General features: G+C 37.6%; 1 pseudogene; it reads right to left on the bottom strand.

Annotated features, from left to right (window-relative positions):
* Nucleotides 1-1130: 1130 nt before the first annotated feature.
* Nucleotides 1131-1230, bottom strand: LOC127793627 (small nucleolar RNA R71; annotated as a pseudogene).
* Between the last annotated feature and the right edge of the window lie 14385 nt (nt 1231-15615).

The raw sequence follows: 15615 nt of genomic DNA, 5'->3' as shown, positions 1-15615 counted from the left end.
CCAAGCTCAGATAATCAAATCATAGTCTGTAGTATAATACAATTTACAGTGACATCTTAACCTAGAACCATCATATCATGTATGAGGGTTGCTTAGCTGAGAATCACTCGTATCTTGAATTATAACTACCAAATGATCCTCTGTTTATTTCAGATTAATGTTGCTGTTTAAATTGCTATAAGAGATTTATTAGGCATTGGTTCTGAACTCGCCCCAACCCAAGACCTTTTTAATATTCCAAAAAAAAAAACCTTTTTACAATCAAGAAAACTTAGCTCTCTTTGGATAAATCAACCCGAATGAACAATTCTTTTGTTAAATAAACCTCCCAGTGAATCGACCCGGACTTGTCCGGAATTTATATTTGTGCTACAACTACACTCACACACTGGTGAGTTTAAACCTCCTCACCATTTCAACACTGAACATCCAAATTGATTAAGGTTATTTAAATTGTAGGGTGAGGAGTGCAGCCAAATTTTGGCGCCGTTGCCGGGGAGGTGCAACAGAAGAAAAAATTCACTCCACGGGTAACTTTGTTCTTAATATTTTTTTTTTCTTTCTTAGCTGTTTGCATATTATTCAAATTGCATGAGACTTAGATCTGGTAGAATCTTAAGCCATCAAACTGAGTCAAACCATTCTATAGATTCTTTATCAGAGACTGAAATATCGCTTTTACAATCCATAATGTCTCAACAAATTGAAAACCTATCTGCTCACGGGAGTGATCATGGAGGACATGATCCCTTGGATGGTGATGAGATTAAACCCCTCAGGGATTATTTGCATCCTCCAAGGCAAACCACTCCCTCTTGCATAATCCTACCAATAAACCATCATCGATTTGTCCTTAAACCAGGTACCATACAAATGCTCCCCACATTTCATGGTATGGATTCTAAAAATCCATATACACACATGAGGGATTTTGAAGAGGTATGTGGTACTTGTGGGGATCAAAATATTCATGAGGACACTGTTAGACTAAAGCTCTTCCCATTCTCACTCAAGGATAAAGCAAAAATGTGGTTAGGGACTCTGGAGCCTAGATCAATAGGAACTTGGAGGGAGATGCAAACAAAATTTATAAAAAAAATACTTCCCAGCTAATAGAACAACATCACTCCAAAGGCAAATGATGAATTTCATTTGTAAACCAAATGAAACATTTGCTCAAACTTGGGAACGTTTCAAGGACCTCTTGCATTCTTGCCCACACCATGCCTTTGAGCAATGGCGGGTAGTTAGTTTCTTTTTTAATGCCTTAACTCCTAATTTGAAAATGCTGGTGTCCACCATGTGTAATGGTGATTTTTATGAAAAAACTCCTGAAGAGGCTGTTGCATACTTTGACCATGTAGCTGAAAACTCTAGAAGTTGGGAAGTTGGACCATTAACCATGGGAGATTTGAGAGACCAATACAATCCACAACCAAAGGGAAAACTCCATTTAAATGAAACTGATGACATCAGTGCTAGATTAGCTCTGTTGACAAAGAAAATGGAAGAATTGGAGATGAAAAAAAAAAGAAGGCTGTCAATGAGGTAGAGGTGCATTGTGTAGTGTGTGAAGCCAATAGCCATAGAACAGAGGAGTGTCCAACTCTCCCTGCTTTCAAAGAAGTGCTGTATGGCCAAACTTCAAACTCACAACTAAGGCAAACAGAGGGTAGGATATACCAAAACCAAAACCAGGGTGGAAATTATCAAGGGTACAACCCAAACTCAAACACCTATCATCCAAATTCTAGGAACCACCAAAATTTCTCTTGGAGAAATGACTCAGCATCTCAGCCACACCAACCATTTCCCTCACAACCACAGCCACAACCTCAGCCACAGCCCTACCAGCCTAACCAAGGACCATCTGGCTCATATCAGCCACCGCATAAGAGATCCCTAGAGGATACTCTACAACAATTTATGCAAGGGTAGATGGGGAACAATGCTCAGGTAGCAAAATTCCAGGAGCAAACAAATAGGGCAATTGAGGATATGAGGAGTCAGCTAACCAAGCTAACTCAAACTTTGACTGTGAGAGAACTTGGGAAATTCCCTTCTCAACCAAATCCCAACCTCGTGAGGCAAATAAATCAAGTGGAATCATCAAATAGTGGGAACAATAATTATGAGTAGGTGCAAGCAGTTACTGTCCTTAGGAATGGAAAAATAATTGACAAACCAGATGATACTAGGACAAGCCAACCTAATGCACAAGAAGAAGAACAAAATGAAAATATAAAAAATGACAATGCTCCAACTTTGGAGGAAAAACTTGAAAACAAAAAAAAGGAAGCTAAAGAAAAAAATAAGGTGGAAGAATTCAAGAGCAACCCTACACCACCATTCCCTCAAAGACTTACTCAAACAAAGAGGGAAAAACAAAATGCTGATATTTATGAAGTGTTCAAGCAGGTGAGGATTAACATTCCTCTCCTTGATGCAATCAAACAGACACCATCTTATGCAAAATTTTTAAAAGACTTGTGTACTGTTAAAAGAAAGATCAACATCCATGAGAAAGCATTCTTAACTGAACAGGTGAGTTCCATCCTGCAACTTAAAACACCTCATAAGTACAAAGACCCTGGTAGCCCAACCATTTCTTGCATAATTGGAAGCCAGAGGGTGGACCAAGCACTCTTAGATTTAGGAGCAAGTGTCAACTTGCTTCCTTATAATGTATATCAGCAATTGGGCTTAGGAGAACTCAAGCCAACAAGAGTTACCCTACAGCTTGCTGATAGGTCAATCAAAATCCCTAGGGGGATAGTGGAGGATGTATTAGTGCAGGTGGATAAATTTTACTTCCCTGTTGATTTTATAGTCTTGGACACACAACCCCATCAAGGCCCTCAACCCCCTGTTCCAGTCATTCTTGGTAGACCATTCCTAGCAACTTCAAATGCCATAATTAATTGTAGGAATGGAATACTTAAGTTATCATTTGGAAACATGACTGTAGAGATGAATATCTTTAGAGTTTCCAAACAACACATAGCTGAGAATGAGGTGGAGGAAGTAGATTTGGTTCAAACATTAGCTGAGGACTATTTTGCAAAAGAATTTTTGAACAAATCTATGGAAGAAGATCAAGAAAAGAGAGAGTTAAAAGAATTGGAGAACACTAGGGAGCAAGAAGCAATGCCTGTGGCTCAATGGATTCCCAAATCAGAACCATTGGGTTTTCTGAACAATGAGGAGTCACAATCTGATAACACCTCGCCCACACCTGAAATGAAACCTTTGCCAAGTGAGTTAAAATATGCATTTCTAGGTGATGAGAACACACTCCCGTAGTCATCTCTTCAAGTTTGACATCCCAACAGGAAATTCAACTGATAAACATTCTGAGAGCTCATAAAAAAGCCTTAGGTTGGACCATCTTAGACTTGCATGGAATTAGCCCTTTGACTTGCACTCATAGGATATTTCTAGAGGAGGATGCTAAACCTGTTAGGAAAATGCAGAGGAGACTCAATCCTTACATGAAAGAGGTGGTTAGGAAAGAAGTGCTAAAGTTGCTGGATGCGGGTATTATATACCCCATCTTGGATTCAAAGTGGGTCAGCCCCACTCAAGTGGTCCCAAAAAGGTCTGGAGTCACAGTGGTGAGAAATGAAAAGAATGAATTGATCCCTACTCGCATCCAAACCGGATGGAGAGTGTGCATCGATTACAGAAAACTCAATGCAATGACTAGAAAATACCATTTTCCATTGCCATTCTTGGACCAAGTCCTTGAAAGAATAGTTGGGCAAGCATTCTATTGTTTCCTTGATGGTTATTCAGGATATAACCAGATTGACATTGCCCTAGAGGACCAGGAAAAGACCACTTTCACATGTCCATTTGGGACATTTGCCTATAGACTTATGCCTTTTGGACTATGCAATGCCCTTGCCACCTTTCAAAGGTGTATGATAAGTATTTTTAGTGAGATGACAGAACACATTGTGGAAGTTTTTATAGATGATTTCTCTGTCTATGGAGCTAGTTTTGAGGCATGTTTAGAGAATTTAGAGAGAGTTCTAGCTCGTTGTGAAGAAACCCACCTTGTGCTTAACTGGGAAAAATGTCATTTCATGGTCAAACAAGGTATAGTCCTAGGGCATATTGTCTCTGCTAAGGGAATGGAGGTGGACAAAGCCAAAATAGAAGCCATCCAAAAATTACCAGTCCCTAAGAGTGTTAAGGACATCAGGTATTTCCTGGGGCATGCTGGGTTCTATAGGAGATTCATAGCATCTTTTAGCAGCATAGCCCGACCTCTGTGTAATTCGCTCTCCCAGAATGTCCCATTTGAGTGGACATCATCTTGTCAAACTTCTTTTGAGAGGTTAAGAAATGCTCTCATCTTAGCCCCCATTATTCAACCACCAGATTGGTTATTGCCCTTTGAACTCATGTGTGATGCAAGTGATTATGCTGTAGGAGCAGTCCTAGGGCAAAGAAAAGATAAAAAACCTTATGTCATCTACTATGCCAGTAAAACCCTCAATGAAGCCCAAAAAAATTACACAACAACTGAGAAGGAACTATTGGCAATAGTTTTTGCATTAGAGAAGTTCAGATCATATCTGGTGGGGTCATTGGTCATTGTTTTCACTGACCATGCTGCTTTGAAATACTTGCTCACCAAACAAGATGCCAAACCGCGTCTTATTAGGTGGATTTTGTTACTCCAAGAATTCAACATAGAAATCAAAGATAAAAAGGGAGTAGAAAATGTGGTGGCAGACCATTTGTCTAGACTTCCATGCCAAGACCTTAATCTAGACAAGGAACCAATCAGGGACATCTTTCCAGATGAACAGTTCTTCCTTATCAATGATACCTCAACCTCTGTTACACCATGGTATGCAGATTTGGCCAACTATCTAGCCACCGGTCTAATTCCAAATCATTGGACCAAGCTAGATAAACAAAAATTCTTTTGGAAGGTTAGGACTTATTTTTGGGATGATCCTTACTTGTATAAGTATTGTGCTGACCAAATTTTAAGAAGGTGCATCCCTGAGCATGAGCAACAGAGTGTTTTGAATTTTTGTCATACTCTTGCTTGTGGAGGTCATTTCTCCACAAGAAAAACATTGGCCAAGATCTTACAAAGTGGATTCTTTTTGCCTACCATGTTTAGAGATGTGCATCAGTTTTGTAGCTCATGTGATAGATGCCAAAGGCTAGGAAGCCTAACCAAGAGGAATATGATGCCCTTGCAACCCATTCAAGTGTTAAAAATTTTTGATTGTTGGGGAATAGACTTCACGGGACCATTTGTTAATTCAGGTGGACACGAGTACATCTTGTTAGCTGTTGACTATGTGTCCAAGTGGGTAGAAGCAATCCCAACAAGAACAAATGATCATCGGGTTGTAATGAAGTTTTTGAAAGAAAATATTTTTAGTAGATTTGGAATGCCTAGGGTCATCATAAGTGATGGAGGTTCTCATTTCTGCAACAAACCAGTGGCTGAATTAATGAGAAAATATGGAGTAGTCCACAAGGTTGCAACCCCATATCACCCTCAAACCAATGGCCAAGCTGAATTGGCCAATAGGGAGATAAAAAGGATTTTAGAGAAAATAGTCAATTCTAACCACAAGGATTGGTCCTTGAGGTTGATTGATGCACTTTGGGCCTATAGAACTGCATACAAGACCAGTCTAGGCATGTCTCCCTATAGGTTGGTATATGGCAAGCCATGTCATCTGCCAGTTGAAATAGAGCACAAAGCCTACTGGGCCATTAGGAAGATTAATGAGGAATCAACAGAAGTGAGCCTCAATAGGAAATTGCAACTTAATGAACTTGAAGAACTTAGGGATGAGGCATTTGAAAATGCCAAATTGTCTAAGTTGCATATGAAAAAGTTGCATGACCAACATATCAACAGAAAAAAATTTCATGTTGGTCAGCAGGTGCTTCTCTACAACTCAAGGCTTTATTCGTTCCCAGGGAAGTTGAGATCAAAATGGACAGGACCCTATACAATCAAGACCATATCAGAATATGGGGCAATAGAAATTGAAATCAAAGAGTCTGGACAATGTTTTAAAGTGAATGGTCAAAGGCTGAAACCATATCTAGGCATAGCTGAGAAAGATCTTGTTGAAGGAAATGACGAGATGGTGGAGTTGGGTGATCCACCGTCAGTGGTTAAGTGACCTTTAGGAACACATTCGTCTGGGAATCTGACGTTAAAAGACCACCTTTCCATTTAGGTTAAATGGATGTCTTTGGAATTCGAATATAAAAATAATAAAATATATATATAATAATAATAATAAAAAAAAATTAAATAAATAAATAAAAAGAATATAAAAAAATTTGTTTCTTTTCTGCATTACTTCAATAGTGTTTCTCTGTGTGCAGTCTAAATAAAAATTTTGCATACGAGTTCATGCATTGAAGACCGCTAGGTATGCCTATTTTCTATTCTTTTATTGCCGATTGAGGACAATGCGCAATTTAAGTTGGGGGGTAAGGTGTACTTAGTCATTTATTGGTGTTTGAATTTGATCTATTGTGCAAATAATTTTGTTTGACTCGATAATATTATTTTGTGTGGTATATATGATTTTATTAGGCCCCTAAAAAAAAAACAAAAAAAAAAAAAATTTCGAGAGACAGAATTGACGCTGGTGGTAGCCATTCTTCTCGGGCAATGCAATCACACTGCCCTATAAAGAAAGAGGCACACTGCCAAATGTTGAAAAATGAGACGCTAAACGACACCAAGCCTGACGGTGCAATTATGGCATGCCTCGAGCCAAGTGTCGAATAGTGATGCCCATTGCTCTAAAAGAGACTCCAAATCTATATGAGGCAAGCCACCCTTCTTGAGCTCAATCTTCTCTCCTTTGTGTTATTCTCCGATCAGGTACTCTCATCCCTTTTGTAAAGTTTATAATTCTTTACTTTCTTTGTATTAGAGTTTTCTTTAAAAAAAAAAAAATATGGATCTTCAACTATCAAAAATTCACAAGTACTATCCATCTCTCCCAATGAATGATTTAAAAAAAAATTATGCTGCTAGGTGTGAAAGACTTAGGCTTTTGATGCGTAATAACATCCCTGAAGATATTCGTTGGCTGATCGAAGCAAAAGTTCGATTAGCTAGCGAAACTTCACCTAGTTTTAAGCACTTCCCGAGCTTAGGGAAGAGTAGTTTTGCGAAGAAACAAAGAGCTAAAAGAGTGAATGGTTGTCACAAGTGTGCTTGTTGGACCTGTAACACTCGATGCAAATCTGTGGGGTTTACGTCCGTAAATCGAGAAGATAAAATTAGTTTCATAAAGGATGGACTGAGTAAGGAGTCATTGGATGATATCCGATTGACTCTTGAGATGCATCCATGTGGAATAGTGCAAAGAGAATTTCTTGCTTTATGAACCCAGTTCATAAGTGACCACCAACGCTATAGTCTTGGGAATCTAACTAAAAACGACCCTATTTGCCAATCTATAAGAAAATTGGATGGGAAGCTTATCCTCGCTTCATAGAAAGTGTTTAAGCTATTTCTGGACGTAAAACCAGAGGAAGATGTGAGCCACAATCATAACTACTTGTACATACGCATGATTTTTGTTTGTATTTATTTCTTGTTGAATTGTTGTATAGCTACTTTTGATTGCGAAACCTCTTTCCAGGGCATACAAAAGAAACAAACATGGAAGGCCAGTTAGTTCGTCGAATCAAAACCATATGTGTACTTTGTGGCTCTCAACTTGAGAGTGATATTTGTTACGCACTTGCAGCAAGCGAACTAGGCCAAAAATTAGGAGAGAAAAAGATTAATTTGGTATATGGAGGGGGAAGTCGTGGGTTGAATGGTTATGTTTCACAAGCTGCACTTTTTGGAAAATCATATGTGGTAGGTGTAATGCCAATCCCTTTGGCTGAACCACGTATTTCTGGGATTACACGCGGTCAACTTGTAGAAACGACTTCTATGTCTAAGCGCATGGCTTGTAAAATTTATCAATAAGACGCTTTCATCGCTTTACCAAGAGGTTTTGGTACACTTGAAGAAATCTTCTGTATAATCTCTTGGGCCAAGAGCGATCTGCATACCAAACCCATTGGACTTTTAAATGTTAACCATTTTTTCGATGGGTTGCTCTCTTTCATTGATCAGGCTGTGGACCAACAGTTCATTTCTCCTTCAGCAAGAAAGATTCTTATTTCTGCATCCACCATTGAGGAGCTGCTAGAGAAATTACATACTTATGTTCCACAGCACGATCCTTATGAGCCTCAGATAGATTGGTCTAAGGCAATCAAAAACAAGCAGCAAAAAGGTTCGATTAATTTAGAATTATCCCTGTAAGGCAAGTCTATGATAAGATGGCTGAGTAAGGAGTACTTTTTGTACTCTTGAGACGCATCTCCTATGACTTGTACAAAATTTCTTTTCTTGTGTTCTTAAAATAAAAAAAAAAAAAAAACTGTGGAATGTTGTTAGGCGAGTCTATGATAAGATGGCTGAGTAAGGAGTACTTTGTACTCTTGAGACGCATTTTGTTTATCTTATGACTTGCATGAAATTTTTATTTTGGTGTGAAAATATAAAAATATATATATATGGTATGCTCATTTGTTTGTTTGAGTTTTAGCAGTTCATAGTAAATTTATGGACTTATGGAGTTACAGGTATTCCTAACAACCCTATTTTATTACTGCAATTCAAGTTGGGGGGAGTAAGGTATATTTATGAATTATCTGGTCTATGTTTAACTGTGAATTTGCAATTGCATGCTTGTAGTTTTGTGTGAATTAAAAAAAAGAAGAAAAAGAATGTGTGTGCTTTAAATAATGCTATCCCTAAAGCTTTGAAATTATACACTGATATCCAGTTGAATTTGCAATATGAATCATGAATGCATTAATTTCTTATTTGAAAACGTATATGTATGGAATTAGAATAGATGATTTGCATGCATCGGGTGTTCAATAATTAGAAATTGGTTTATCGGTCATAAAGTCAAAGGCAATGGTAATTAGCTGATTAGCACACTGCATGATCGCTCAACAGAAGTAGAGACTATTACCCAAGTGAGTGTTTGAGCCTAATAATCGTTACTTCTGAGTGAAATAACACTTACTCTAAATATGCTTTATTGTTTATCTCATCTTTTCAATAGCTTCAAAACATCAATTTGCTTTGAATGTCTTATGATAGCGGATGAATTTGGCTAGTTTCAAACTCTGAATTAGTTGACTGAGTAACATTGTTTTGTAGAAGTATGATAGGGGGATCAATTACTTTCAATTTGGGCCTATTAACCTTTTTCTTTCTTTACATTAGCCTCACTTGCTAGCCCATTTGAGCTATTCTTAGCACAATTTGTTTCCTTACCTTCGTCTAAACCTGTAACCATATGAAGTTTGTCCAATCTGGTGTGTTTCTAGGAATCAATTTATCTCAGTATTTTCATATAAAAAAAAAGAAAAAGAAAAAAAAAGGGGAAGTTCTCTTAGTTATTCAGAATAAGTGTTTCAAAACAAATGCTGAAGAAAACATTATATCCAGTTTGAGATTAGTGTAAAAAAAAAAAAAAACCTAACACACCATTTGCACACTTTACCATTTTCTTTGACAACCCGTATTAACCTCATAGCCCCATTACAACCCAGTTTGGTCCCTCTTGATGCTATAAATCATGTGATCTCATGATTCGAATTTGGAGCAAGGAATTATGTTTAAATTCAAAAGTTATTTATCTATGGCATTATTCCAATCATGAAGCTATGTTAATTTCCCCGTTCTTTCATGAAAATACGTTCTTTGTATTTGGGATGACACCGAGTTTGAACTTGTTTTACATTTACTCTTATAACGGTGCACCCTTTGTGTGTACACCTAAAGAATCGTTTTTATTGGAGGGAAAATCTATGGTAAGGTTTTAAGTCAAAACTTCGAGGGAGTAAATCTGTGTATTGATTATCCTGATTGTCATTTCTAAGATTGTATGACCTTTAACCATAAATCTAATTTTGAATGTTCGACTTATTTTGAATGTTCTACTCTACGCATTTTAGTTTCGAATTTGAAATTTTTATATTCATGCAAGTATTGCGATTAAACCATGGCTGGTGTATAATCCGATTGCTAAGGGACTAGCAATATTCAAGTTGGGGGGTGTGATGAGGGGTTAATATTTCCTAAATCTTAATGAACTATATCCCCATTTTGAGTTTATAAATATGCTTAAAATAAATAATTATTCGTATTACATATTATTTCAGGATGAAGCAAGGAAGTTGACTTCTAAAATTAATTAGGGGCGTAATCGAAGACATTGGATTACCCATTTTTTATTGCTCAAATTCAAAGGCCAATTATGGAGGCTAGAGGATGTTTCAAGTGCACTTGGCCCAACTATCAAATGGAATCCAACCAAATGCCCAAGATCAACCAAAGGCCCAAAACCAATCAAAGGCCCAACAAAGCCCAATTTGTAGAAGACTTTTCTTTGTTTTGTAATTTTTTTTTATAAGTGATTTACCACCTAAAGTCTTTTGTATTCTTATGAGAAGTCCACCACCTAAAGTCTTTTGTATTCTTATGAGAAGTCCACCACACAAAGTCTTTTGTATTTTTTGTCTTTTACCTAATTTTCTTCCACTAGTTAGGTGAATGTTTTGTTGAATAATTGTGTGGCTTGTATTGCATCTTATGAGCTATAAATAGCTCACTTTGGTGCATTTGTAAGGGAGTTGTTATTACTTGAATCAAAGTTTAGTTTTGTTCTTAGAATTTCTCTTAGAGAATTGCTCTTATTCCCTCTCTTGTTTTCTTTTGTAATATTACTTCCTTTATTTCTTTATTTAAATTCTTATGTTATTTATTATTACTTTATTATCCACCGCCTAAATGGCCGGTTAATTACTGCCTTTAAATTTTTGCAATTTTAATTCTTGTCTTTTAATTATCCACCGCTTAAATGGCCGGTTAGTTTATGTTATTTTAATTCTTGTCATTTAAATTCTGTTATTTAAATTACGCAATTTAAATTATTGTCAATTAACTTTTAAATGGAAATGAGTAGCTAAATCTAATCTTGGGTTAAGGCGAGGACAGTGTCCAATGTTCTTGAATCTCAAGATAAGCCAAACCTCGATGAATGCAAGATTTATCTAAGTTAAACTTGAGTTGAGTGTGTAAATGGTTTTGTGAGTTTGGATTGGGTAATCATCCTAACTTAGAACTCTCATGTCATGTATGAGAGTTGCTAGAATTGGAGATGAGATATACCCAAGCTCAGACAATCAAATCATAGTCTGTAGTATAATACAATTTACAGTGACATCTTAACCTAGAACCATCATATCATGTATGAGGGTTGCTTAGCTGAGAATCACTCGTATCTTGAATTATAACTACCAAATGATCCTCTGTTTATTTCAGATTAATGTTGCTGTTTAAATTGCTATAAGAGATTTATTAGGCATTGGTTCTGAACTCGCCCCAACCCAAGACCTTTTTAATATTCCAAAAAAAAAAACCTTTTCACAATCAAGAAAACTTAGCTCTCTTTGGATAAATCAACCTGAATGAACAATTCTTTTGTTAAATAAACCTCCCAGTGAATCGACCCGGACTTGTCCGAAATTTATATTTGTGCTACAACTACACTCACACACTGGTGAGTTTAAACCTCCTCACCATTTCAACACTGAACATCCAAACTGATTAAGGTTATTTAAATTGTAGGGTGAGGAGTGCAGCCATGTTACAGTATTGGTATCAGAGCAGTGTTTTAAGGAGTCTCCCGTATACATAGGATGTTGGGTAGAGTTAGGACTTGTGTTCGTCAGTTAGACATGTTGGCCTAATTAGCAGTATTCTAACCCTAAGTGGTGATGCAGAAAGATGAGTAATATAGGTGGATGACCCCGTACTCGCAGTCAGGCTGATTCTATGCAAGACGAGGTTCCAGTATCCACACCAGGCTCACTAAGAGAGTCTAGTCGCGATCTACGATAGGGAATGGTCGAGATGTGAGGTATGTTAGCAGGATTGATAAGCGTGATAGATACCCTAGTTACTAATTAGGTAAGGGAATCACTAGTTCCCCAAGAAGTAGGAGGTAGTAGTGGCAATAAGCCAGTCACTTTAATAGCTCTAGTTGTGGAGGTAGATACAGGGAGTTAGCTATTAAAGGATTTCATCACCCTCCGACCACCAGTGTTCCATGAAGGCACAGATGCAGCAGCAGTTGAGAATTGGATGCTATAGATTGTACGGTCGATCGCCGAGTGCGACTTAGCACATTCTTGTTTAGAGGCGAAGCCAAGAGATGGTGAAAGACTGTCCGCTAGAGATTGGTAATCAAGAACCCGCATGGGTCGAGTCTTAGGAAGTGTTAAATGACGCTTATTATTCAGCATGGGTTAAGGACCAGAAAGTTTTTGAGTTCGTTGAGTTGGTGTAAGGTACCAAGATAGTGGCCCAAGGTGAGGCAGAGTTTATAGTCTTGACTATATAGGCCTCAGAGTTGGTGTCCACTGAAGCTAAAAAGGTTGTTAAATTCAGAGAGGATTGCGTGCTGATATTTGCCACGCTTTTGGAAGAGCTCAGAGTGTGGATTATGCCACGGTAGTTTAGCAAGAGTATGCTATCAAGAGAAATGTTTGAGAATTGTGAGATCGAGGTACATGATAAGAAGTTATTTGGAAGACTTAGAAATTCTTGATGTTAGGGATTTTGATTTGATCCTTGGCATGGATTGGTTGTCACGACATTATGCAAGAGTTGACTGTTGATGGAAGATTATAGACTTTGATCTACCTCGATAGCCGGTTAAGATATATAGAGGAGTCAAGCCTATGGCTATGATTCCAATTATCTCAATAATGAAATTAGAGAAGTTGATGCGTGATGGAAGTAAAGTTTACCTAGTTTTTGTTCCCTCAGATGAGGGAAGCAAGAAGAAGTTGTTTGAGGTGCCAATAGTACGAGATTTCTCAGATGTTTCCTTAAAGAATTACCAGGATTACCTCCTCGAAGGGGAACAGAGTTTACTATTGAGTTATTACCTAGTATACAACCTATTTCTAAGGCTCCATATCTAATGGCACCTGATGAGCTAAAAGAGTTGAAGGCCTAGTTAGAAGAATTATTAGTAAAGGGTTTTATCCAACCCAGTTCATCCCTACGGGGCATACCAGTATTATTCGTGAGGAAGAAAAATGGATCTTTAAGGTTGTGCATAGATTATTGCAAGTTCAATTAGGTGACAGTGAAGAATAAGTATCCTTTACCTCGAGTGGATGACTTATTAAACCAGTTACGAGAAGCTAAAGTGTTATCAAATATAGATTTGAGATCAGAATACCACCAAGTGCGAGTTAGCGATGATGATATTCAAAAAGACTGCTTTTAGGACTCGCTATGGACATTATGAGTTTGTGGTGATGCCATTTGGGTTAACGAATGCTCCAGCTATTTTCATGGATTGAATGAATCGAGTTCTAATTACTCACCTAATGTAGAGGAGCATACAGAGCATCTTACTTTGGTACTATAGAGGCTTAGAGAGAAGCAATTATATGTCAAGTTTAGTAAGTGTGAGTTTTTGTCTCACTCAGATTGGATTTCTAGGCCATGTGGTGTTTGGAGATGGCATTTCAGTAGATCCAAACAAGACTAAAGTAGTTATGGATTAGCCGAGGCCGACGGTAGTGAAAGAGATACGTAGTTTTCTAGGTCTTGCAAGCTATTATAGGTAATTCATTGAGAGATTTGTTCGTTATCTTCCCCTATGACTAAGATAACAAGAAAATGAGAGAAGTTGGAATCGAATGACGCATGTGGACATGCTTTCCAAGAATTAAAGCAAAAGTTGACCATCGCACCAGTCTTAGCCATACTAAGAAGTGGAGAGAAATATTTCATCTATAGTAATGCTTCCCATTCAGGTTTGGGTTACGTATCGATGCAACGAGGTTGAGTTAATGCTTATGCTTCCAGACAATTGAAGAAACACGAGGTGAACTACCCTACTCATGATTTGGAGTTGGCAACAGTAATATTTGCATTGAAGATATGACAACATTATTTATATGGTGAGAAGATTGAGATTTATACAGATCATAAGAGTTTACATTATCTTCTATCCCTGAAAGAATTGAACATGAGGTAAAGACATTGGGTCGAGTTATTTAAGGGCTTCGACTATGAGATTCTATACCATCCAGAAAAGACTAATGTAGTAGCCGATGCTTTGAGTCGGCGAGGAGTTTCTATAGCTACGATGATGGTTCAAGAATAGAAGTTATTGGACCGATTAAGTGTTTTATCTATTTCATCCCTAGAGGATAGTACAATGATGAGTTGCGCTTATATGAGGGTGCAACCCGAGTTATTTGATTTAATCAAGGACCAACAATAAAAAAATGAAAGTTGGCACAGATTTTAGCAGATATTGAGAAATTTTCTCTTTTGGGATATACTTTATGGAGTGATGGTATACTCCTATTTCAGGGATGTATTTGTATACTCAATGATGGAAATCTTAAGCAGGAGATTTTGAATGAAGCACGCAAGAGTTGTTACACTATTCATCCAAGTGTTGCAAAGATGTACCACGACCTTAAGTGATAGTATTGGTGGAGTGGTATGAAGAAAGATATAACCAGATATATTTCACAGTGTTCAATATGCCAACAGGTTAAAGCAGAACATCAGAAACCCACAAGTTTATTATTTCCATTACCTATTCCAGAGTGGAAATGGGATAATGTTACTATGGATTTTGTGATGGGTTTTACCCAGGATGACTAGAGGCTATGATGCTATAGGGGTGATTGTTGACAGCTGACTAAATTAACTCATTTTCTACCTATTAAGAAGGCTTATCCATTGAATAAATTTGCCAGAATTTATATTGAGGAGATCGTGAAGTTACACGGTGTTCCATCTAGCATTGTATCAGATCGAGATCCTCATTTCACTTCTCATTTTTGGGGAGCTTTGCTTGATGCATTGAGATCTCAGTTGAAGTTCAACACAGCATTTCATCATTAGACAGATGGTCAGTCAGAGAGGATTATCAAGACTCTTGAGGACATGTTGAGAGCTTGTGTTCTAGATTTCCAAGGTAGTTGGGATGAGCATTTACTTTTAGTGAAATTTGCCTACAATAATAGTTTCCATTCAAGTATTGGAATGTCCGCATAAGGCTTTGTATGGGCGACCATGTCGATCGCCGATATTTTAGGAAGAGATTAGTGATAGGGCTTTATTAGGTCTTGAAAATTGTTGAGCAGACGACAGATCCGAGTGATCAAAGTTAGAATAAAAACAGCCCAAGACAGACAGAAAAGCTATTCAAACAAGTAGCGACGAGATCTCAAGTTTGAGGTAGGCGACCATGTTTGGTTGAGAGTCATGCCTATTAAAGGTGTGCAGATTTGGCGTCACAGGGAAGCTTAGTCCTCGTTACATTGGTCCATTTGAGATTTTGAGACGGATAGGGACTTTGGCATATGAGTTAGCTTTGCCACCTCAGTTGTCCCATGTTAATAATGTGTTTCACGTTTCGATGTTGAGGAATTATGTGCCAGATCCTCAGCATGTGATTGATTTTTAGAATCTTGAAGTTA

This window comes from Diospyros lotus, chromosome 1 (genome assembly GCF_014633365.1).
Source record: "Diospyros lotus cultivar Yz01 chromosome 1, ASM1463336v1, whole genome shotgun sequence".
Classification (NCBI taxonomy): Eukaryota; Viridiplantae; Streptophyta; class Magnoliopsida; order Ericales; family Ebenaceae; genus Diospyros; species Diospyros lotus.
Note: the sequence above shows the minus strand (reverse complement) of the source record. Positions and strands in the feature narration are given on the sequence as shown.